The 24,147-nt window shown below is 42.0% G+C and overlaps 1 protein-coding gene across 8 annotated transcripts in view; it reads right to left on the minus strand.

Annotated features, from left to right (window-relative positions):
- Positions 1-20,738, minus strand: part of DENND4A (DENN domain containing 4A) — a 131,047-nt gene extending 110,309 nt beyond the window's left edge. For all 8 annotated transcript variants that reach the window (XM_062206164.1, XM_062206161.1, XM_062206166.1 and 5 more), the window contains exon 1: positions 20,618-20,738. The gene's annotated coding sequence lies outside the window, so the exon portion shown is untranslated. The remainder of the gene's footprint in view (positions 1-20,617) is intronic.
- Between the last annotated feature and the right edge of the window lie 3,409 nt (positions 20,739-24,147).

A 24,147-nucleotide genomic window follows, 5' to 3' on the forward strand; every position in this document is an offset into this window, starting at 1 on the left:
GCTGGATGGGAAGTGGAGCAGCTGGGACTCAAACTGGCACCCATATGTGGGATGCCAGCACTACAGGCAGTGGTTTAACTCACTGTGTCAAAGTGCCAGCTCCACAAATAAAAATATTAAACTCAATGCTGGTAATGCTGTAGGGAAATAAGCACACCTAATAATTGTTAATGGGGGCTGTTGTTGTGGCATAGCAGGTAAGCCACCACCTGTGACACTGACATCCCATATGCGTGCCAGTTCGTGTTCTGGCTGCTCCACTTCGATCCAGTTCCCTGCTGATGGCCTGGGAAAAGTTGCAGAGGATGGCTCAAGTGCTCAGATCCCTGCACCTACATATGAGAACTGGATAAGGCTCTTAGCTCCTGGCTTCGGCCTGGCCCAGCACCAGTGGTTGTGCCCATCAAGGGGGTAAACCAGCAGATGGAAGATTGATCTCTCTCTGATTTTCAAAACAAAAAAAACTTTTTAAAAAATTGTTAATGGCACAGTGAAATTTGAACAGTTTTTCTGAAAAGTAATCCAGCAATTCCTTAAAACTGTACTCTTTTAAATTAATTCTATTTTGATAATCTCAGGAAAATATTATTTTAAAAATCAAATTCTTGGTTTAGGGGCCGCGCTGCGGCGTAGCAGGTAAAGCTGCCGCCTGCAGTGCCAGCATCCTATATGGGCGCCGGTTCGAGTCCCGGCTGCTGCTCTTCCAATCTAGCTCTCTGATATGGCCTGGGAAAGCAGAAGTTGGCCCAAGTCCTTAGGTACCTGCACCCTTGTGGGAGACCTGGAAGAAGCTACTGGCTCCTGGCTTTGGATCGGTGCAGCTCCAGCTGTTGCAGCCAACTGGGGAGTGAACCAGCAGATAGAAGACCTCTCTCTCTCTCTCTCTCTCTCTCTGCCTCTCCTTCTCTCTGATAACTCTGCATTTCAAATAAATAAATAAATGTTTAAAAAAAAACCTCTTGGCTGGCGCCGTGGCTTACCAGGCTAATCTTCCGCCTTGCGGCACCGGCACACCGGGTTCTAGTCCCGGTTGGGGCGCCGGACTCTATCCCGGTTGCCCCTCTTCCAGGCCAGCTCTCTACTGTGGCCAGGGAGTGCAGATGGAAGATGGCCCAAGTCCTTGGGCCCTGCACCCGCATGGGAGACCAGGAGAAGCACCTGGCTCCTGGCTTTGGATCAGCGAGATGTGCTGGCCGCAGCGGCCATTGGAGGGTGAACCAACGGCAAAGGAAGACCTTTCTCTCTGTCTCTCTCTCACTATCCACTCTGCCTGTCAAAAAAAAAAAAAAAAAAAAACAACAACAACAACAACAAAAAAACACCTCTTGGTTTAAATACAGTACTGACAACTAAATCTTAAGATTCTTAAAATTTGGGGCTGGCATTGTGGCACAGTGGGTAAAGCTGCATCTGTGATACTGGCATCCCATATGGCTGCCAGTTTGTGTTCTGGCTACTCTACTTCCATCCAGCTCCTTGTCAGTGGCCTGGGAAAAGCAGCGAAAGATGGCCTGAGTGTTTTAGTCCCTGCTACCCATGTGTGAGACCTGGATGAAGCTCCTGGCTTCGGCCTGGCCCAGCCCTAGTGGTTGCAGTCATCTGGGGAGTGAAGCAGCAGATGGAAGATATTCATTCATTCATTCATTCTCTCTCTCTCTCTCTCTCTTTCTCACCATGTAACTCAGACTTTCAAAATAAATGGATGAATCTTTTTAAAAGAAATTCATAAAATTTTAGCATAGAAAAAGATCTAAATAATCTTTAGTTGGATCTCATCATTTTGTTGATGAGTCAAAGTCTAGAAGGCTAATTTGACTTGCTCAAAGTATCAGTTCATCAGCATCAGAGCAAGGACTGAAACTCCTTATCCTAGATCTCCTGCTACTGTAACACATACACTACTGCACAGAAGCTTCAAACAATGTCCCAGAACTGAAAAGGATACACACACCAGCTTAGTGAGGTTATATGATATAGTGCTCTAAACATTCTAATGGTCAGGACCAGCCCTGGACAAAGTGTATCTTCGTTAAACACCTTTAACCTATGTTCAGTAATCAAACCATCCTTGATCTTTCCCTTTCTTATTTCCAAGAAAACTTACTGTACCACTAAATGCTGATTATTCTCAAATTTATATCACCAGTCGTAACTCACCACTGAGATCCAAAATGCTGACTTGACAATTTTACTTATATAACTACAGTCAGAACAACTATTTCTTTGGAAATCTCCTTTAGTCCTGAAGCCACTTCCCTAACAAAAACATACTTACAGGAAAAACATAAATTGGAACATGAGATTTGGCCTGTATATATAATCAGTTAAGATAGTTGATAGTCTCAAGGGACTGTGGACTCCAAAATAAAAAAAATGAGTTATTTTGGGAGTAAAATTAGGAGTAGGGGGCTAGGAAGACATATTGGTAGTTTCTTACAAATCTAGATAAAACATACTCTTACCATATGATTCAGCAATGGCACTTCTTGGTATTTAACCAAATGAGTTGAAAATATATGTCCAAACAAAAACTTGCACATGGAGGTTTATGGCATATTCTCTGCTTTCCTGTATTAATTTTTTCACCTTAGCCATTTTTCAGTACCTAACATATTAAACATTTTACATATTTGTTTGATCTATCCTCTCTCAAAATTTTAAGTTCCATGAAGGTAGGAATTTTGCTGTTATATTCACTGCTATAAAACCAGCAACTAGAACAGTGCCTGGGGAACAGTATGTGGTAAATACTCATATGTGCTGAGTGAAAGAATAAACAAACCAAGGTATTCATATCTAAAGGAATAATTTTAAAATGTGGCAGCTATCATGACTGGATACCATGCAGCAGTCAGAATCAATGAAACAGATGTAAACATAGAAACAAATAAATTCTTAAATTTAGTGTTGAATGAAAATAGTACACATTAAGGTGTCTACTGCAAAATAAGATTTATATAAATTTAAAACACATACATATCCAAAACAGCATCACAGTTTTCAAAGATATATTCAGGATGAAAGATTCAATATATTAAAGTGCAAACCTATGTGGGAAAGGGAATGGGAGGGAAGATAAGCAATAAAAGGATAAAATAAAATTAAAGCAAGGTTCTACATAGTGACAAAAATGTCATAAAATGAGAAATTATGATTAATGGGGCAGATGTTTGTGGAACAGGGGTTAAGTAATCACTTGGGACTTCCATAATCCATATTACACTGCCAGTTCAAGTCCTGGCTCCTCCACTTCTGATCTAGCTTCCTGCTTAATGAGCCTGGAAAGGCAGTGGATTATGGCCTAAATACTTGGATCCCTGCCACTTACAAGGGACCCAGGTGGAATTCCAGGCTTCTGGCTCCCACCTGGCCAACTCCTAGCTGTTACAGGCATTTAGGGTATAAACCAACAAATGCTGGTCTGTGTCATTCTGCCTTTCAAATAAATAAGTAAATCTTTTTTAAAAGAGAAAACTATGATTAAAGTAATTATCTCTACTTGGGATGTTCTAATCCTACTTCCTCTCAAAGACAGATATTTAACCACTGGTTTCATCAAAACTCAAATCAGTGTGACCTTGAGAAAAAGCTATTTCAGTAAAGCATTAGGATGGAGGAAAGCCCAACTGAAAAGAGCTAAGGAGACATGAGAGATAAGAAAATAAAAGTAAGTCTTTGGAATTTTGATGTGAAGCAGAAATAGAGAAACAGTGTAACAGGGAGAAAGGCATGAAATCAACAAAGGGCCTTTTTTTTAAAAAAATGAATAAAATAAAGGGAGGTACGCCTGACAGTCATCCAATAGAGAGAAAGAGAGAATGAGCATGAGACAAATCAAAAGCCTTGAGAAGGTATCAGAGGATGGGATCTAAAACATTGAGGACCTTATCTTAGCAGCAAGGATTTACCTCATTGTAAAAATAAGCTATACACAATAAATGTCTGAATTAAAAAAAAACTTCACTGAATATGCAGACTTCAGTGATGTAGGCTCTTAACCTCTTTTGAGTCATGAATACTTCTGAAAATCTGATTAATGCTATGGATCTCCTCTGACTTAAAACACACTTACAGATATTTAATTACCACTTTAGTTAATCCATGCAACAGGCCTGTTTTTTGTTTTTAACTTTTTAATTAAAGTATAACATACATTAAAAAGTGTGTAACTCCAGCTACTATCACAAAGTGAACATATTGCCTATTATAAACACCTCCCAGGTCAATAAATGGTACATTACTAGTAACAGGAAGCCCTCTTAACCATCCCAAAGAGACTTGAATTCTAATACTAGACTTCTTTTGCTGTTTGTAGACTTTGTATAAAATGGAACATGGAAGCACTCATATAATATGCACCCTTTTAGTCTAGCTTTTTTTTTTTTTTTTACTGTGTAACATTTTTTTGAGATTTATTTATTTATTTGAAAAGCAGAATGACAGAGAGAGAGGGAGAGAGAAAAACAGATCTTCCACATGCTGGTTCACTCCCAAAATGGCCACAACAGCCAAGTCAGGGCCATGCAGAAGCCAGGAGGCAGAAGCCAGGAACCAGGAGCCAATAGCCAGGAGCCAGCAACTCCACTGTGGTCTTCCACATGGGTGGAAATACTTGGGCCAGGTACGTTGGCAGAAAGATGGACTGGAAGCAGAATAGCCAGAACCTGAACCAGCTCTCCAATATGGGATGCTGGCATCGTAGTCAACAGCTTACTCCACTGCACCACAACGCAGGCCCCTACAATACGATTTTGAGATTCAGTCATGCTCATACTCACAGCCATAGTCTGTTCATTTTAATTTTCACATAGTTTTTCATTTTAAAAATATACCATAATTTTATTTATTCATTCTATTGTTAATAGACATTGACTTGTTTCCAAGTTAGGGTATTTTAAATTATCACAAATTCATGTATAAATTATTGTGCACATGCTTTGAGACATGAGTGCATGTATTTTTAAAACAATACCTAATAATTAATTGCTAGTAGATATGGCATATGTATACTCAACTTTGGTAAATAATACCAGTTTTCCAAAGTGTCTACAATAAGGCTTTATATTTTATGGGTAAGATGACTAGGAGGTAAATATAAACCACATTATATAATTTATATATGTATTGACATGCCACAAGACATCTCATAATTATGTACAATTTTTATGTATCAGTTAAAATAAAAACTAAAAGGGAGAATAAAATCTAAAAAAAAAATAAAAATAAAAACTTTTTTTGACTAAACACTCTAAAATAGTGCTTTGCGTACAGGCATTTGGCATAGCAGTTAAGATACCACTTGGGACACCCACATCCCATAACAGAATGCCTGGGTTCAAGTCCCAGCTCTGCTTCTGATTCCAGCTTCCTCTTAATGTACTCTAGGAAGTAGCAGGTGATGGCTTAAGTACTTGTGTCTCTCCCACCCATCTGGAAAACCTGGATGGAGTTTCTGGCTCCTGGCTTCAGCCTGGCCCAGGGCTAACCCCAGCTGTTGTGGGCATCTGGGGAGTGAACCAACAGACGGAAGATTTCTGCTTCTCTCTGCCTTTCAAATAAAAAGGAAAAATAAAATAAAATATTGGTTTATTGCTTTAAATTTTAATTTAGTCATTGTTGAATACAACTACATAAAACTACAAAAAGTAGGAAGGCATAATAGTTAAATGCTCTGGAATCACTTTAGCCAAGTATAAATTCTAGCATGGGGCAGCCATTGTGGTGTAGCAAGGCAAGCTACACTACATACTGGGATGTAGTGGGATGCCTACACTGCATATTGGAGTGCCTAGTTCCAGTCTCAGCTATCCCTATGCTTATAGTCCAGTTTCCTGCTAGTGCACCTGGGAAGGTAGTGGATGATGGCTCAAGTACTTGAGTCCAGTCACCCATGTAGGAGACCCAGATGGAGCCCCTCACTCCTGGTTTTGGCCTAGCATGGTCTAGCCCAGGCTGTTGCAGACCTTTGAAGGCAAGTAAACTAGTAGATGAAAGATGCCCCTCTCCCTGTTTCTCCTTCTCTGTTCTTTGTTTTTCAACTAAATAAATAAATCCTAGCTGTATCCAGGATTAGATTATCAGATAAGCAAATAGGATTGTGCTTAGGATATTATAAAATGGGGAACCAAAGAAAAGTTAATTCAAATAATTTCATTTCATTTAAATATTAATGAAGTACTTATTTTAAAATCAGAACTCTGTTGATTCTGCTTATCTTTTGCTTATTTTATGGTTTGGTATTGACTTTGTTTTGAATTACATTAGTGGCACTGCAATTACTTCAATGCTTAGTGACATAAATGTTTAGAGACAGGAAATCATGACTGATTCTTTCATTCTTTCATCTGACAAGTACTTCCTGAAGGTTTATTAAAATGGACATGTATCAGTTTTATTTTTTACTGTCCATCATCTGACCTCCCTTCCTATGTTTAGAGAATCTGCCTTTTGTGTGCCTTGGAAGGAAGTTGAGTCTTCCAGCCAACCATGAAAACCAAGAAGGTTGGATACTTGCTCTATTTTGAAATCAGGTATATAAAGTGATCAATCAGATGTAACCATGTAGAATTTGAATCTAAAGCTAAAGTTGGAAAGAGTTTAAAATTCATTCTTACAGTTCTTTGTTATGTGAGCATATAGCAAAAAGTCATCAGTTTACCACTCAAAAGAAGTCCTCATCTGAATTTGACCTTGCTGGCACTCTGATCTCAGACTTCCAATATCCAGACTATGAAAATCACAATTTCTATTGCTTATAAGCAAGAAATAATACAGATACAGAGCATGCAGTGACAATATTTCAAGGGCATCCAGTGGCATCAATGGTATCTTGAACAGGATAAAGAGATTCCTATGGCTCTTACTCTGGGTATCATCTACTCCTGAGATTTATTTCCTATTGGCTCTTCCTGTTTTTCTCTGGGTCTAGTTCTCAGGTATTCTAGTCATTTCTGTAGGCTAATCAATATCATTTCAGTGAATTCCTGTCTTTTGCTTTGCCTAACAAGAGTTGATCTCTATCATTTGAAACCAAGAATTCTGAAATGGTACCCCTGCCAATGTGCCAGGCTCTGTACTAGGTACCAAGAATACAAACCCTGAGTTTTAGGAGTTTAATAGAAAGGCAGACAAGGAAATAAACAATTTGATAAATGGTAATAGGAATAATTATAGCACAAGAATACACAGCTTGGGCCAGAGTCATAAAAGAAAGAGATATCAGCTAAATCTTGAAATACATATAGCGTAATAGAAGAGAGAAGGAAGGGCATTCTAAACAAGAGGAGGAATAAGCACACGGGTATCACCTTTTCTTTTCTCTGCTTATCATCTCCCTCATAAATGTTATTAAAAGTCTATTTCAACATACCTCAATAAAGCTGGAGGGAGGGTGCATATTTGAAGGATTAGCAGGGGTGGGGAATATCCAGCCCACTGGCCATATAAGGTCTGCAAAATCATTTGGTCTGGCCCTGCCAAGGAAACTGCAGGTGGAACTCAAAATTCAATAAATCTATAGCAGGGTCATTTTTAAGCTGATGATTCTGTATGGCCGAGGAATGACGTTATAAATATCCAGATGGCCCTTCGCAGAAAAAAGGTTTCCAACCCCTGACTTAAAGTGAGAAAGGCAGACTGGTGGGTTTGGGAAAGGCAGAAACAGTCACAATGTTGATGACATTGGTAATATTTTTAAGCTTGCTACAGGAAAATGAACTTCATGCCTGAAACACACACATACACACAGCAGTGCCACCCACCAAGAACACAAAGCTGATCACAGGTACCCCAGCCCCCTCCCTTCCTCACTTCAGTCACTTCTCAGAACAGTCAATTTGGGTTTTTGGGGTTTTTTTTTTTTTTTTTTTTTTTTGGTTATTTGTGAAGGGGTGGAGTAGGAATCATGAATGAGTGGATAAAGGAATTGAAAAGGGAAGTAGAGGTGTTAATCAACTGATCAGAGTAGTGAAGCACAAAACATTCTGCCAACTGCCTATGCTGGTTTTGGCTTAACAGTAGGTATAATTCTGTTTGGGGAAAAAAAACTGATATAAAATAATATTTTATAAAATAACATATACATACTCTTCTGTCAAATTATAAAATTGCAATGTTGATTTAAGTCATTAGAGATTTATCACTTAAAATAAATTAGGCTTATACTATGTATCACTTTGCTTAATTTTATAAAAATTGTACTCTTGGTAAGCTTTGTAAGTACCACCATTTTCCTTAAGAATTATTATTTACTTCAAAGATAGAGATACAGAAAGAGAAGGAGAGAGAGAGAAAAAAAAAGAAAGATCTTCTATCTGCTGGTTCACTCCCCCAAATGGCCGCAATGGCCAGGCCGAAGCCTGGAACCAGGAGCTTCATCTGGGTCTCCTAAGTGGGTGCAGAGGCCCAAGTAGTTGGGCCATCCTCTGCTGATTTCCCAGACATAACAGTAAGGAGCTGGATTGGAAGTCGAGCAGCCAGGACCCAAACTGGTGCCCATATGGGATGCTGGCACTGTAGGCAGAGGCTTAGCCTTTCAAGCCACAGTGCCGCCCCAAGCACTGCCATTTTCAGTCATCCACTGTATGGAAGAAAAATCCACCACAAAAAGGAACTAACAAACCAATGAACCTATCACTATTAGAAAAATCTGATAAGGAAGCCTAACAGCAAATAATCAATGACATCTCATTCTCAAAAGTGACTTCAAAGTTATAGAAAAAAATGATTTGAGTATTCTAAAATCTACAACTGCTTTTGAAAAAGGTATTATTTACTACCATGTGAAGGACAGGGCTGGAAAGTTCTAATTTCAGTTTAAGATGAATGATATAAAATTCACTTCAGCCATTCTGAACTACTTAACAGTTCTCCCTTTAATCAACTCCATTTTACCTTTGCAAATTCAGTTTCTCCTACCAAAATACCCATTCAAATGGCCAGCTCCTGGTTTGAAGCCTTTCCTACCACTTTCCCCATAAGAGACTGTCATTTTCTGGGGCTGGTGCCATGGCAGGTTGATCCTCCGCCTGCGGCGCCGGCATCCCATATGGATGCCGGTTCTAGTCCCAGCTGCTTCTCTTCCAGGCAGCTCTCTGCTGTGATCTGGGAGGGCAGTGGACGATGGCCCAAGTGCTTGGGCCCCTGCACCCACACGGGAGACCAGGAAGAAGCATCTGGCTCCTGGCTTCAGATCAGTGCAGCGTTGGCTGTTGCGGTCACTTGAGGAGTGAACCAATGGAAGGAAGATCTTTCTCTCTCTCTCTTTCTCACTGTCTGTTAACTCTGCCTGTCAAAGAAATAAATAAAATCTGGAAAAAAAAAAAAGAGAGACTGTCATTTTCTTTTCTTATGCTTCAAGAGTATCCTGCACATACCTCAATTATGGTTATCATATTAACATGGTAATTATTTCTTTGAATATTTATCTTCTCAACTGGATTATTAACTTTTTTGAGAGCAAAGCAATGTCACATCTCCATCTCTGTAAACACCTGTTTTAGCACAGACCCTGCAGAGTAGGCAATCAGTAAATATTTGCTAAATGAAAAAAAGACATGACATACTAACAATGGTACTAATATAACAATGGTACTAATATAAGGTTAAAGGTATATATAAACATATATGTGTTCATTAAATAAAGTAAGGCAAACTTTGAATTCTGTATGCAGAAGCTAAAAAAATTTCCCCTCTGGCTTTAACTTGAAAAAGGGAGATACTTTTACAGCTTTCACAATAATCATCTATAGCTTCAGGGCAGTATCATTTAAGTTCTTTATTTTTTTTAAATATTTGTTTATTTATTCACTTGAAAGAGTTACACAGAGAGAAGGAGAGGCAGAAAGAGAGAGAAAGGTCTTCCTTCTGTTGGTTAACTCCCCAGATGGCCACAATGGCCGGAGCTGTGCCAATCCAAAGCCAGGAACCAGGAGCTTCTTCCAGTTCTCCCACACAGGTGCAGGGGCCCAAGGACTTGGGCCATCTTCTACTGCTTTTCCAGGCCAGAGCAGAGAGCTGGATTGGAAGTTGAGCAGCCAGGACTTGAACCGGTGCCCATATGGTATGCCGGCACTGTAGGTGGCGGCTTTACCCACTATGCCACAGCGCTGCCCCCAAGTTCTTTACATCTATATAAAGCCACTAGAGGATTTTATTTATAAAATATCAATTGTATATATCATGGCTTAGTATTCCTTGTAATCACCACCATTTAGAATACCTATTTAGCCCTGTCCTCAGAGAGTTGTATATCCAGTATCCACTCTGGTAAAAAGTGGGCTTAAAAGTCACGTTCTATAAAATCTTGGTTTCGATCAGATAGATACTTGCTTCAAGTTGGATTTTCTCTCAGGGGTTTAGAATGGGATCATAGAACCATGAGCCAATATATGAATTTAAAAGATATGTCAAGCCAGGCAGAAAAATGAATTTGAGCAAGTAGGGAGAAATAGAAAAACCTTGCTGCCCCAGTGTGGTTAAAAACAAAAACAAAAACAAAACAGCTGCATGGATTACTGAAGAATTTCTAGTTCCTGGCTCCTCTCCCCTTCATGAGGCTTGGCGATCATCAGTTGAAATCCCTGGTATACGTGCCATTAATTCCATTTTTTGAGTAAGTTATGTTGAATCAGTTTCTATTACTTACAAACGTTATTTACGAAGTGCCAGGCATTGTTCTAAATACTTTACTTGCACTAACAAATTTAAGCTTCACAACAACCTTATGAAGTCATCCTTATCCCCATTTTACATGGGAGACACAGAAGTACACAGAGATAACACAAACAACAAAGCCAGGTTTCAATCCCAGGCAGCCCAGGTCTAGAGCAAACTACTTTATGCTTTACACTGCCTCTCTAGTACTGCAATAATTCATTCAACACATTCTTATTGAGTGCCTTTTCTGGACCAGGCACTGTCCTAGGTACTTGAGGTTGTTAGATTATTCCAGGGAAGATCCAATAATACAGACAAGAGTATGGTTCTGGGAAGGCTTTCTATAGGAAGTAATATCAGGGCTGAGTCTTAAAGGGTGAAAAGGAGTTACATAGGAAAATGAAAAGGGAAGGAGGGAACAAAGACTTTTCATGTAGAAGACTACAAATTGCAATGGTCAGCAATCAAAAATATTCAGGGAATAGTATGGCTAGAGTGAAAAGTGGAAAACAGAAATTATGAAAGGTAAAATTGGAGAATCAGTCAGAAGTCAAATTATGAAGAGGTTTATTTTTTTAAGAGAAATAACATATCTATTTTAAATGATATTTATTTTCATCTACCTGAAAGGTAAAGTGGCACAGAGAAAGACACATAGAAATACAGAGGGAGAGAAGGAGACCACTGGGTTGGGGGGCAGGGAAGGTGGGTCAAGGCAGAGAGACAGGGAGATCTTCTATCCACTGGTTTCATTCCCCCAAAGTCTGAATTACCAGGACAAGGCCACGCTGAAACCAAGAGCCTAGAATACAGTCTGGGTCTCCTATGTACACAGAAGCACTTGAAAACTATCTTCTGTTGGCTCCCAGGATGCCTTAACAGGAAGCTGGATTGCAAACAAAGTATCCAGGACCCAAAATGGCACTCCAATGCCCAATGTAGGTGTCGCAAAGTGAAGCTTAATGCCACAATGCCTTTTTTTTTTTCATTTTTCTTTTCTTTCTTTTCATTCATTCATTTATTTATATTTGAGAGGTAGCTACAGAGATAACTATCCTCTGGTTGACTCCACAAATGAATTGAGCAGCCAGGCCTGGGACAGGGCTGAGGCCAGAAACCAGAACCCTGTCAAAGTATCCCATGGGGATGGTAGAAACCCCTCCCAGGGCCTGCACAGACAGGATGATGGAGCCGTACTCAGTACTCAGAACCCAGCACTCACATATGGAACACAGACATGTTAACGACCATTAGATGGGCTAAAAGCCCATTCTACAAGGGGAGTTTGGATCTTTGTAAGACTTATTTATTTTGGGGGCCAGTGTTGTGGTTCCATGTGGCAGGTTAATTTGTTGTGCCACAATGTCTGTCCCACATTTAGCATTTTAATGACATGGTGAGGGGTTCAGACTTTATCGAGTTGACAATGGACAATCAATGAAAAATTTTCAGAATTGTGTAGAAACACCATTCTGACAATTCTGGGAAGGAGAATCTCAAGGAGATAAAACCAAAAACAAGAAAACCAGTGGGAAGGTAAGGAAATGGCTTCTAATAGATGAAGTAGTTGAAATAAGGATGGTAGGAAAAATTTGGGAGATAAATCTAGCAGAATTCAATAAATGAAGAGTTATAAGCAAAGAGGGAGGAATCCCGAATGATTCTTGCATTTCTTCCCAGGATAATGAATACAGCAGTGGTCCATGATATATCTGAAACCACAGATTAAAAAAAAAAAAAAAAGCTTTAAGTAGGTAAACAAATTCACTTTGGACAAGAGGAGTCTGAGATGAAGATGATAAGTCAGCAGTAAAGTAAGGCAATCTGATGCTTTGGAAGGATATTGATGCTGGGAAAACAATCCGGGGAGTAACTGGCAGATAGATACCTGATAATTGAAACTACAGGGATAACTATAACTTAGGAAAAATGCAAAGGCTAAAAGAACAAATGGCCAAACCTGGAAGCATTCTTCCTTATGGGATGGCAAACCCTCCAAGGAAATGATTCACACACTGAAAAGCTCCAGAATACACACAAGGGGTGGTGTGGTGGGAGTCAAGGAGCAGAGTTTCTTGACAAAGCGACCCACAGTATTATTATCATTGGTTACTTTAGTAAGCAAGAACAAGCTTAGTGACAGAACTGGCAGAGTGGCAGAGATTAGACTACAATAGCATAAAAAGTAAGAAAAAGAGGTAATTCTAAGCCAATGCAGACTATGATTTTCTCACCTGTAAAATTAAGGTAAAGGGTGATTTGATGCAGGGAACCTCACATATAATAAGTGCTACAGGCCCTCATGGACTATTTTCACTTCTGCTCACCACACCTAGCCACGACGATTGCCCTTCTATTCTCGAACAGCCCACGTTTTGTTGCCCTGCAAGACTCTGTACTTGATGTTTTCTCAAGCTCTTTTCCTCAGCTCTTCACATGGCCAGTTTTTTCTTGTCTGTCAAGTGTCATTTTCTAAAAAAGGGCTTCCCTAAGAAGTCCCTTGAGGAGCTTCTTTCTGTCATCCTCTCAGATCACCCTGTTTTACTTCCTTCAAAACTCTTACTGCTTTTTGAGCTGTTCTTGCTTATTTAGAAATAATATGCCAACAGGATTAAGAGTATATGCTCCACAATCAGAGCGGTTGCACTCACACTGCAGGTCTGTCATTTGAGAGCTCTGTGATCTTAGACATGTTCTCTGTGTCTTAATTTCCTCATCTTTAAAACAGGCAAAATAATTACTTAATTCATAGATTACTTGTGAGATTTAAATGAGCAAATACATATACAGTACTATTCTGACTAAGCCTTAGGAAATACTACTTTCGTGAGTGCTCTTTTTTAAGATCTACTTATTCATTTGAAAGTCAGTGTTACAGAGACAGAGGGAGAGATGGCGAGATCTTCCATCTACTGGTTCACTCCTCAGACAGCCACAACAGCAGAGGCTGGGCCAGGCAGAAGCCAGGATTTTCATCTGCTTTTCCCACATGGGTGGCAGGGGCCCAAACACCTGGGTCACCTTCTGCTTTCCCAGGCCATCAGCAGGGAGCAGCCAGGACCCAAACTGGCACCCATAAGGGATGCTGGTGCCGCAGGTGGATGATTAACCTGTTACACCACAGTACCAGCCCTTATAGTACAAAATTATAATAACCTGGGTCCAGTATTGGTCATTGTTCAATACATCTAGAAACTTCAAAAACCAAATAAAAACAAGTCTGTAATGTTTATTAACTATCCTGAAAATACTTCAAACAAACAAAAAATTTTACAAATCAAAAAGATAGTCCAATAGAAAAAAATATAAAAGATAAGTATAGGTAAACCACTGAAGAATAACCCAAAACACTAACAAAGAAGACGAAGAAAAATAAAAATAGGACAAAAATGAAATGTCATTGCACACCATTCAGATAGGAAAAAATCAACAAGTGTGACAACATTAACTGCTGGCAAGGATATGGAGAAACAGGAATTATTTGCCAATATTCTATAAATATCTCAAAAAGAGGAAAACAATTACATCCTAGGACCCAGCAATTTGACAATCATATACTTGACCTGGAGAAATTCTGCCATATTGCTTCCAGAGATACAGAGGTGTTCATGAGGCAATGTTTAATAGATAAAAAACTGAAAACCATATAAGTGCTCAGAGAAAATGATGCCTTAGCCTATGGAACACAACACAGCAGTGAAGATGGATGAAGCACTCCCAAAGTACCAACAAAAATTGAGGGAGGGAAAAAGCAAAATGAAAAAAGCAAGTTTTAATATACACGTACCATGACATAACAATGTAAACAGCGCTTAAATTTACTAGCAGATAAAAAAATCCAGCCAGTTTTAAGCACCTCATATAAATAAATAATGTAAATAAATAATGTAAATAAACAATTTTTACAACAACCTCATGAAGTAGATACTTCTATTTATTCTGATTTGCTGGATGAAAACATTGAGACACACAAAGACTAATAACTTGGCCTATAATCACAAAATTATTAAATAGCAGAGTCAAGATTCAAACCAAGAGAGTATGGCTCTAAAGCCCTCAGTCTTTCAGAGCACCCAAATAATGCCAGCGATATACTTTATGAACTAGGAAGGGAGATGAAGGGAGAAGGGAGAGGATGAAACCACGGAAGAACAAAAGGGATTTTAACTTAATTAGTAATGTTCAAGTATAAAGTTCTACACTGCTGCTGCTTCTTTTTTTTAAGATTTATTTATTTGAAAGGCAGTTATAGAGAGAGGTAGAGACACAGAGAGGTCTTCCCTCTGCTGGTTCACACCCCAAATTCACTCCACAATGGCTGGAGCTGAGCCAATCCAAAGCCAGGAGCTTCAACTGGGTCTCCCATGCGGGTACAGCAGCCCAAGGACTTGGTCACCCTTTGCTGCTTTCCCAGGTGCAACAGCAGGGAGGTAGATTGGAAGTGAAGCAGCCAGGGCTCGAAATGGCATCCATGTGGGATGCTGACACTGCAGGCCAGGGCTTTAACCTACTGCACCAAAGCACTGGCCCCTCTACACTGCTTCTTTAGAATTTGGTGTGCTGTGTCTATATATACAGTTCTTTCATATTAAATATTTATCTGAAGTAAAAAGCAAAAATATTTTTGGTAGTTTTATTTATTTTAAAAACTTTTCAAAAATAAAATAGGATCAGCATTGTGGTGCAGTGGGTTAAGCTGACACATAGGTCACCAGCATCCCACAAAGAAGTGTCCTGTTTGGTTCAAGTTCCAGTTACTTTCTGATCCAGCTTCCTGCTAATGCACCTGGGTAAGCAGCACATATTAGCTCAAGGACTTGGGTCCCTGCCACCCATGTAGGGAGACCTAGGATGGAGTTCCTGGCTCCTGGTTTCTGTCTGGCCCAGACCTGGCTGTTGCAGCCACCTGGGGAGTGAATCAGATGAAGATCTCTATCTCTCTTCAAAAAAAAAAAAAAAAAAAAAAAAAAGTCCCAGCCACAAAACAGTGTTACAGCAAAAAATAAAGGATCTTCATATTTCAGGTGTTTTTGAAAACAAAAGCAGCTAAACAGTGGGAGCAGGGGTGGGCATTTGGCACTTGCATCCGTACTGGAGTGCCTTCCTATCCAATCTTCTCTCCTTCCATTCCAGCTTCAGCTAATGGGCACCTGGGAGCCAGTGGATGATAGCTCCAGTATATCAGAGACTCAAATTGGGTTCCTGGATCCTGGCTTTAGCCTGGCCCAGCCCTGTTGCAGGCATCTGGGGACTGAACCAGAGGACGGAAGCTCTCTAATTTCTCTCTGCTTTTCAAATCAAATGAAAACAAATATATAAACATTTAAACTGTATGAGTTTATGTATGCATATATTATTTATATATATATATATATATATATATATATATATGGAAAATGTACTTTTACACAGATCAAAAGATACAGGTTTTAGCAAAGTATACCAGAAATGGTATCTTACTATACATTCTTATGGCTCATTATTTTCTATGATATATTTTTGATAGTTTGTCTCTTTTTCTCTCTTGCTTTCTAGTTGTTTGTGATTTTTAACAGATGGAAGCAAAAAAGGAACCAAGAAAGTGTAAGATGTGTTTAGCCATACATAAAACATATAAATAGGTCTTCTGAATTTAAGATTCCCCTCCCTACAATCAAGTACTGTTCCAACAATTTATTTGCAAATTGTTTGTCTGGAACTCAAACATAGTTTCCCATTACGAATGTTACAAAGAGCCTATGAGCACCTGAGGTGTCAGGCTGTTAGCGCTGAAACAGGAAAAGTAGAATACACAATGTGTACTAATGGCCCAAAAAAGGGGAAAAAAAGCATTCTCAGAATTTGAAGGCAGAAATCATGTATCATTTACCTTTATACCTTCAGTAACTAGCAAAATAGCTGGTATCTCATAAACATATAAAGACTACTGACAGATGAAGTTAAAAGGAAAATATAATCTGGGGAGTCCATCGATGGGTGGCACTGTCAAGACAAAACAGACTTTTTTTTTTTTTTAATCTGTCCATCTATCCATAAGGCAGAAAAGCAAAGAGAGAGAGAGAAAAAACAGATTGAGACTTTTCTATCTACTGGTTCACTCCCCTCATGGCTGCAACAGTCAGGGCTAGGTCAGAGAAGCCAGGATCTCCATCCTGGTCTCCCACATGGGTAGCAGGGGCCCAAGCTTGTGGGCCCTTTTCTGCTGCCTTCTCAGATGCACTAACAGGGAGCCGGATCGGAAGCAGAGGGGATGCTGGCATGGTAAGCAGCAGCTCCATCTACTGTGCCATATCACCTGGCCCCCAGAACAGTTTCAGCGTGGGAAACAAAGAGTGGGGAGGCTGGAGAAGAGCAATGCACATTCATATGAAACATCCATATATGTAAAACTATTACAAGGTTGGTGCTAGTAATTAAGAGAATGCCTTCACCTAAATTACCTGCTGTTTCCATTATTCTGTACTTGAAATAAGCACCATATTGTGGCTTGATTTTGCAGACAAAGAATCATAAATAATATGGCTTTTCTATCCAGTTTATATGGAATTTCTCAGTATTTTCTCCTATGACCCTTGAAAATATTTTATTTCACTTTTGTAATTATAAAAGTAATAATGGTGGGACCGGCGCCATGGCATAGTAGGTGCTGGTTCGAGTCCTGGCTGCTCTACTTCCGATCCAGCTCCTTGCTAATGCACCTGGGTAGGCAGTGGAAGATGGCCCAAATCCCTGGGCCCCTGGACCCATGTGAGAGACCTGGAAGAAGCTCCTGCCTCCTGACTTCAGATTGGCCCAGCTCCAACTACTGCAGCCATTTGGGGAGTGAACCATCGGATTGAAGATCTTTCTCTCTCCCTCTCCCTCTCTCTGCCTCTTTGTAACTTTTCCTTTCAGATAAATAAATCTCTTTTTTAATAAATAAATCTTTTTTTAAAAAAAAGTATTAATGGTTTAGAAGTGAGAATGGAGAAAAATAAACACCAGATAAAAATTAGCCATCATCCTGAGATGATACCTGTTAATATTTTATTTCCTATCAAACTTTTTTCCACTTTCAAGTAACGTGTTCTAAATAAGAATACAGTATATAGTTCTTTATTTTCTGAATTTTCTATCAATATTATACTATACTTTCCCATGTTGTTAAATATTTTTGAAAACATGGTTTTTAATAGCAACATCCATGACAAAGATTATCATTAATTTCACCATTTCCACATAATAGAAAAATGTGACCATTAAAATTTTTCACACTCTACAATAGCACACTATGTAAGTTAACCGCTTCTTAAATGTAAAGTTCTACACTGCTCTTTCAGAATTCACAGTGGTAACTCCAATATCCAGTAGTACAGTGTGGGGTGCTTGACTCTCCCAACTCCCCCTCAGATTCTACTGAACAATAAAACATCGATCAATCTAGGGCATTCACAAAAAAGCAAATGGGGCAGGCATTTTTTAGCTTAGTGGCTAAGACGTCAGTTAAGATGCCTGAATTTTATTTCAGAGTGCCTGGGTTTGATCCCTGGCTTGGTTTGACTCCAGTTTCCTGCTTATGTGGACCCTGGGAAACAACAGTGATGGCAGAAGGGACTGGGTTCCCGCCACCCAGGGGAGAGATCTAGATGGAATTTCTGGTTCCCAGCTTTGGTACAGCCCAGTCCCAGCCATTGCTGGCAAATCAAAGTTATTTCTCTCTCCCTATCTCTCTGTCACTCAAATAAATAATTTTTTTAAAAAAGTAAGAAAGTAAAAAAAATTATAAACTTTTCTTTGCTTTCTATCTCTGGTAGGAAAGAGGAAAGCCCCACAAAGATAGGTTTCTGATAGCCAAGCAAGCAAGAATAGCAAGTCAACTTTCCTGGTAGAGCCACTTTGTTTTCCACTTACCACAAAAAACCATCACTTTAAATAGGAATAGAACAAGATTGGTAATATACAAAATGTCTCAATCTGTACAGGGGTTAAACTAGGTTTTTACAGTAAGTGGAATGCTCAGAGAAACTGCAAACAAAAGATAATGTAACTAAGGTCCCTCAATGGGAAAACAGTGAGTTTCTGTCTACCACTCTGCCATTTTTATCATTTTTTGAATGAATAATAAATGCCATGCACTCTGTCTTCTTCTTATAACCTCTCAATTATACCAAATATTATTCAAGTTGCCCAAAACAGGACAATAGTTCCAGGAACTTAAGAATCAATAAGTCTTAAACCAATGGTAGTTCACGTGAAAAGGCTGAAAACAAATCTCATCAGCTGCCTGACACTACTGTACAAACAGAAAAGTCATACTGCCTCATCATTTTTCAAAAACGTAAATTTGTGTATACAAGTTTAGAATTCAGGCCAAAATTTGCTCATATTTACTCCCAAATATTGGGCTGCAGTCAAGATCAACTTACGTTCCTAACAAGCACATGCTTACCAATGCCACAGTGAAGTTGTCTATATCTAATCACTCAGAAAAAGAGAATTCTGTGATATATACTGGATAACAATGATGACGATACATGCTACTCTAGTCTCTTAGCGAGAACTGTGGTTCAGACAGAAATTGTGAAAATGAAGTAAAAACTTTCCCAAAATGTTCACTTCTGCCCAAATCAAAACAAAATTCCCATAAAAGAAACCAAACACAATCTTATAATTATTTTAAGTTCAAACAAGGTTCAAATAGCTCAGAAATTCTATACACTTAAGTTTTCAGGACCTGAGTACTGGGGCTGCTGTAAACATAAACGGAATAACTTGCCCAAGAGTCCTTACTTATTATCCCATCGCGGATCCCCAGGGAATCCTCTGCAATCATCTCCAATGTACTTCAACAGATTAGGGTAACCTGGGCTTCCCTGTTTACAGGTGTCTCCACCTGCTTCCCTCAAGGAGAGGAGAGGCAGATCAGGGTAAGCAGAACACAGAACGAGACCGTATACATGCCAAACGACAGCCTGCAATTCAGTGAGATTGGTTCTTTTCCACTTGGGCTATTCTTTTCATTAATGTATGTACTACATGCTAAAGAATAGCAGATTCACAGAGCAGTACAATTTCTGCCCTCTCCGGTCCCTAGCTGGCTGACACGCGTTTTCTCCTCAAATAAACACATGCCTGTTGACGGATGCCCGTCTCGCTGCTGCAAACAAGAAATAACTGTCCTGTAAGACAAAACCTCTCTCTAAGGCTCCAGGCATAACCATACGTTGCAGTTAAAAGCACACTGGAACAACAACAAAAATCTCCCGGCACATCTGTCATTTAAAAGCACGATAATGAAAAGCTGTCGCTGCGACCCAATTTTAGGTCACAAGCCTTTTTTTAAAATTTTCTCTTCCCCATCCAGAAAGCGACAAACTTCAAAGGGAAGGGAATGGTGGCAATCAGAAATCGTTCTCCTTCCCCCTTCTTCTCCATCCCCTAAAAATAAAGACTGAAAAAAAAAAAAAAAATGAAAACCGGACGCCGGCCGGGCCCCCGTAGAAGCAGCGCCCGCGGGCCGAGGAGCGCGGGGCTGACCACCAGGAGGAAAGGCGGCCTCGGGGCGTCCCGCGCTCCCCGCCGCCAGTCCAAAATACCGAGCAGGTGGGATTCCGGGAAGCCACCTCCGCCTTACGTAACGGGCTTGTCAGAACCGGGCTCCAGGACCTCCCCCTCCCCGCCCCCGCCCCCACCCCCAAACAACGAGCGCCCCCGGCCAGCCCGAAAAGGAGCTCTGGAAGGCAAACGGCGGAGCCCCCAGCGCGGGCGCGCCCCGCAGCAGCGCCGCTCCGTGCCGGCGCGGACCCGACCCGCGGGGGACCGCCGGGCTCCGCGGAAGCCCCGGGCGGAGGTCGCGGCCGGCCGCGCCGCCAGCCCGAGCCCGGCCGCCCCGCTCCCCGCGCCCCTGGCTGTCACCTCCCGGGGCCGTGACAGCTCCCCACGCCGCCGCTAGCCCTCGTGTCGTCGTCGCCCCCGCACTCACCTCCCTGCTGGCTCCCGGGCGGCCAGTGAGCCGCGCTTGGAGAGCGGCGTCCGATCCCCCTCACGCGCGGCGGCGGGACACGAGGGGCTCAGTGCCTCGGCGCTGAGCCCGCTTAGCTCATCCCCAGCCCGGCGCTCCGCCCTGCGAGGCACCCCCGCCCGCCCAGGCCTGCCGTCTCAGTCAGACGGGACTCCCCCTCCCCTCGCGGCCGCGGCTGCCTCCGCCTCCTTCCTCAGCTCCAGCCGCGGCGGCCGCCGCGACCGGCGCCATCTTGGCAGTGACGGAGGAGGCGGGGGCGGGAGCCGAGCCCGCAGGCTCCAATTGCAAGCCGACCTGACCCGAGGGGCCGGCGGGAGGGCCTGCTTGAGGGACGTGGGGTCCTAGCGCCGGCCCCGAAACTGGGCGGGGAAAGTGGGCGGGGCTGAGCCGAGGTCTCTCGTGACGCGCGGGAGAGTTGGGGAAATGCACCGTGGTTCCCCACCTCAGGTCGGGAGATCCCGAGCCCCGGGCGCGCGTGGGCGAGGCGTACTCTCCCTTCCTCTTTCACCACCGGAGGGAGGCACGGGGATCCAGGCCTCGCCGAATGACCTGTTTCTTCCTCCCTGGCTCTGCCGGGAGTCCTCAGACAGCCCAGCCCGAGCCCAGCGCGGCGCTCTGCACCGCGGATCCCTCACGGAGGGCGTGCAGGTTCACCAGGAAAGCCCCCGAGGGGTGAGCAGCCTCCTGGTAGGTTTCCGTCCCGAGATAGACGGTCTGGTGACCCGGGGAATTCACGGGGGTTCTCTAAAAAGTACGTTGATAAAATACCTATTGGCGGCGGCGGCGGGGGTGCCCATTACATTGGTTAACTGGATATGGCACCACCATTAGTGGCTGTTGGCAGGCTGCCTCTGCAAGGTGAGGATCATAAAGGCTGATGACCTCCACACGGTTGCTCCGAGGGATAAGTTCTGTGGTACGGATGAGGTACTCAGCATCGTGCCTGAAAGTACTCGGTGTTAGATACTACTCCCTGGACCAAGGACAGAAGAAACGGGCCCCTAAAAATCCCCTAGGTTTCGAGTTAAGGTTCCAAACCTGCGCGAATAGGCACCCATCCCTTTTACTAACTCCACTTCATGCATCGTATTCAATCGTCAATCAACAGTCAAGGGAAATCAAGGGACACTGGTGGTGAGGGAAACACAAAAAATCTGCCTTCAGGGAGCTACAGTTTAGTGGGAGAAAAAGGACAATAAATATGTCATATTTTGAGGGAAAACATGCCTTAAAAGTTATGAAAGAGGACTGGCACTGTGGGGCAGTGGGTTAACACTCCACCTGCCGGCATCCCATATGCGCATCGTTTCGAGTCCTGGCTCTTCTTATTCCGATCCAGCTCCCTGCTAACGCACCTGGAAAAACAGTAGAAGATGGCCCAAGGCCTTGGGCCCCTGCACCTATGTGGGAGACCCGGAAGAAGCTCCTGGCCATTTGGGGAATGAACCAGCGGATGGAAGACCTTTCTGTCTCTCCCTCTCACTGTCTGTAACTCTACTTCTCAAATAAATGAATAAAATCTTTTTTTAAAAAAAAAAGTTGTTATGAAAGGAATCCTGGAGCCGGCGCCGCGGCTCAATAGGCTAATCCTCTGCCTTGTGGCACCGGCACCCCGGATTCTGTCCCGGTTGCCCCTCTTCCAGGCCAGCTCTCTGCTATGGCCAGGGAGTGCAGTGGAGGATGGCCCAAGTGCTTGGGCCCTGCACCCCATGGGAGACCAGGAGAAGCACCTGGCTCCTGCCTTCGTATCAGCGCGGTGCGCCGGCCAGGGTGGCCATTGGAGGGTGAACCAACAGCAAAAGGAAGACCTTTCTCTCTCTCTCTCTCTCTCACTATCCACTCTGTCTGTCAAAAAAAAAAAAAAAAAAAGGAAGGAAGAAAAAGAAAAAAGAAAGGAATCCTGGGACAGCAAATAACAAGATGGCTTTAAAAACCAGAGTGATCAGATGTAGGAAAGGCTCTGGGGAATTGCTTAAGGCAGAGGGAAAGACTGCGAAGGTCTTGCAGCAGGCAAGAGGTTGGCTATCAGAACTGAGTGGAGTCCTTGGTGCTAGGGAAATCTGTTTCTCCAGGAGGAGTCTTGAATGAGACTGGAGGGGTGCTGAGGGCCCAGCCTCTCGGGGCCTAGGAAGACTGAGAAACAAGATTGAGTTTTATTCTAATTGCAATCGGAATGAAGGATTTTAAGTAAGGGGTGACTGTTAGACACAGGACTTGGGATCAGTGAAGATTGCAGTATGACATCCATATTTGTATTTCAGGCAATATGTGGACCAAGAAACTGCATTTAAAGTAAAAAAAGAAAAGAAAAGAAAAACTTGAGTTGAGCTTCTTTAACACTAAATCAACCAAACTACATCCTCTGATCTTCATTTTCCTGGTTGTTAAAGTAAGCATCAAATTTCATGTACAGAAAACACTATTTTCATTGAAAACTGTTAGATACTGTAATTTTTGAAAATATTTATGTATTTATTTATTTGAAAGGCAGGGTTACAGAGACAGACATAGACATCTTCCATCCACTGGTTCACTCCCCCAAATGCCCACAACAGCTGGGTTGGGCCAGGCAGAAGCCAGGAGAAAGGCACTACATCAGGGTCTTCCACAAGCATGGTGGGGACCCAAGCACTTGGGCCACCATCTGTTGCCTTCCCAGGTGCATTAGCAGGAAGCTAGACTGGAAGCAGAGGAGTCTCTAACCAACTTCCTATATAGGGTGCAGTCATCCCATGCCCAGTGTAACCCACAGCACCACAACACCTACCTCATAAATGTAAATTTTTCATGCTATGGTTCCAAGTGTATTTTCAACTGCTCAACTTTGCATCTTTAATAAGATCTTCTGGTTATCGAAGCATGAATTTTTAAATTTTTGTTGTAAAATACACAGCATAAAATTTATCATTTTAATTTTTTTAAGATTTTATTTATTTATTTGAGAGGTAGAGTTACAGATAGTGAGAGGGAGAGACAGAAAAATATCTTCCGTCCACTGATTCACTCCCCAAATGGCCACAATGGCCAGAGCTTCTTCAGGAGCCAGGAGCTTCTTCCAGGTCTCCCACATGGGTGAAGAAACCCAAGCAGTTGGGCCATTTTCTACTGCTTTTCCAGGCCATAGCAGAGAGCTGGATTGGAAGAGGAGCAGCCGGGACTAGAACTGGCACCCATATGGGATGCCAGCACTGCAGGTGGAGGATTAACCTACTACACCACAGCGCCGGCCCCTCATTTTAATCTTTTCCAGTGTAGAGTTCAATGGTGTTAAGTATGCTCACATTGTGTGCAGCTGTCACCCCTATCCATTTCTAGAACTTTTTTTTTTAATTTTAATTTTAATTTTAATTTTTTTTATTTTTGACAGAGTGGACAGTAGAGAGAGAGAGACAGAGAGAAAGGTCTTCCTTTTTGCTGTTGGTTCACCCTCCAATGGCCGCTGCGGTAGGCGCGCTGCGGCCGGCGCACTGCGCTATTCCGATGGCAGGAGC

The sequence above is a fragment of the Lepus europaeus genome, chromosome 11, assembly GCF_033115175.1.
Source record: "Lepus europaeus isolate LE1 chromosome 11, mLepTim1.pri, whole genome shotgun sequence".
Lineage (NCBI taxonomy): Eukaryota > Metazoa > Chordata > Mammalia > Lagomorpha > Leporidae > Lepus > Lepus europaeus.